This window comes from Octopus bimaculoides, chromosome 4 (assembly GCF_001194135.2).
Source record: "Octopus bimaculoides isolate UCB-OBI-ISO-001 chromosome 4, ASM119413v2, whole genome shotgun sequence".
Classification (NCBI taxonomy): Eukaryota; Metazoa; Mollusca; class Cephalopoda; order Octopoda; family Octopodidae; genus Octopus; species Octopus bimaculoides.
The window spans coordinates 142,792,348-142,794,234 of record NC_068984.1 but is presented as its reverse complement, the minus strand read 5'-3'; the positions used below and the strand labels follow the sequence as shown (position 1 = coordinate 142,794,234).

Below are 1,887 nucleotides of genomic sequence, written 5' to 3'. Positions count from 1 at the left end.
ATATATATATATATATATATATATAGATAGATAGATAGATAGATAAATAGATAGATAGATAGATATAGATATACACATATATACAGCACACACACATATATAGATATGTATACACATATATATGTGTGTTTGTGCATAAACATATATATGTGTGTATATATAAGTGTATGAGTGCGAGTGTCTTTGTCTTTGTAGCCTACTGTTTCAGGAGAATGTTGGCTTGAGTACCTCCCAGTAACTGAGGGGTTCAGCAAAGGATATCGATGGAATGGTTATCAAACTTCAACATGATTACCCTGCGTGGCCGCAGTCTAATGACTGTATTGAATAAAATGTAAAAATAAAAATAAAAATAAATAAACATAAAAAATTATTGGTTGTTTCTTGTCTCTCCAAAACAATCACATAATAATAATAATAATAATAATAATAATAATAATAATAATAATAATAATAATAATAATAGCATGCCCAGCTGACAACAGGGTATGCGATACGGAAGAAAGAAAAGTCAATGGACATGACAGTTTACCTTGGAAGGTTAAGCAGTTGTGGTCGATGAAAAAGGTAATAGTAGTACCAATATTTGTCTGAGCCTTGGGAACAGTGGAACAAATAGGGGTTGCAATAAGGGTGTAACACTTGCAGAAAACAGCACTGCTTGGAACCGCTCGAATAGTCAAGAAGGTGCTCGAAAATATGAGGCGTTCACTAGTAATGAACAGCTGACTCGTAGTACATCTCCAATGTTAGAAGCTGTGCAAAAGGCAATAATAATAATAATAATAATTAATTCGTTTTATTGGCCACAAGGGCTAATATCAATTAAAAACATATAAGGACAAAGACAGGACGAAGGTTACAAGAGGTTTTGTCCGAAAAGGTAGGAAAGTTCGTCAATAATAATAATGATAGTAATGGTTTCAAATTTTGCCACAAGTGCAGCCAGCCATTGTGGTGGAGGGGATTAAGTCGATTACATCGACCCCAGTTTTTCACTGGTACTTAATTTATCGGTTCCGAAAGGATAAAAGACAAAGTCAACCTCGGTTGAATTTTGAACTCAGAACGTAGTGACAGGCGAAATGCCACTAAACATTTCGTCTGGTGTGCTACGATTCTGCGAGCTCGCCGCCTTAATAATAATAATAATAATAATAATAATTATAATAATAATAATAATAATAATTTTTATTGTAGGCACAAGGCCTGAAATTTGAGGGGAGGGGGCAGTCGATTAGATCGACCCCAGTATGTAACTGGTACTTAATCTATTGACCCAGAAAGGATGAAAGTGTAAGTCGACCTCGGTGGAATTTGAATTCAGAACTTAGCGAGGTGCGAAATATTGCTAAACATTTCGTCGAGGGTGTTAACAACTCTGCCGGCTCGCTGCCTCAATAATAATAATAATAATAATAATAATAATAATAATAATAATAATAATAATAATAATAATGATAGTAATAAGGATAATGATGATAATAATAATAATAATAATAATAATAATAATAATAATAATAATAATAATAATAATTTTGAAATACACAACGACAGTCATAAGCAGAACATCAACAGTGTACCAGTAATATAATTGACAATCTTTCGCAATTGGCGCACGACACCATTCATCCACACAACCTTCCCCTCATGACATAGATAAAGAGGCTACACCGAAGAAGGAAAGGGTGAACGACATCGGTCTCCTCACACCGACACTCTGTAGACCAATACCGAAAGAACGCCGAACGATGCTATTAGTCCTATTTATGCCATGACTACTAAGCTAGCAACGTTTTAGTAGTTCCTCTTTCTGTTTTTGTCGAGGAATCGCTGTTGTTTCTACAACATTCCAGAGCTGAGCTTCCCCCCCAATTAGTCTCAACC

General features: G+C 34.7%; 1 long non-coding RNA gene across 4 annotated transcripts in view; it reads right to left on the bottom strand.

Annotated features, from left to right (window-relative positions):
- LOC106873053 (uncharacterized) overlaps window positions 1–1,887 on the bottom strand; it is an 88,297-nt gene that overhangs the window by 76,929 nt on the left and 9,481 nt on the right. For all 4 annotated transcript variants that reach the window (XR_008264063.1, XR_001409835.2, XR_008264064.1 and 1 more), the window contains exon 2: window positions 533–756. This is a non-coding gene — a long non-coding RNA (uncharacterized LOC106873053). The remainder of the gene's footprint in view (window positions 1–532; window positions 757–1,887) is intronic.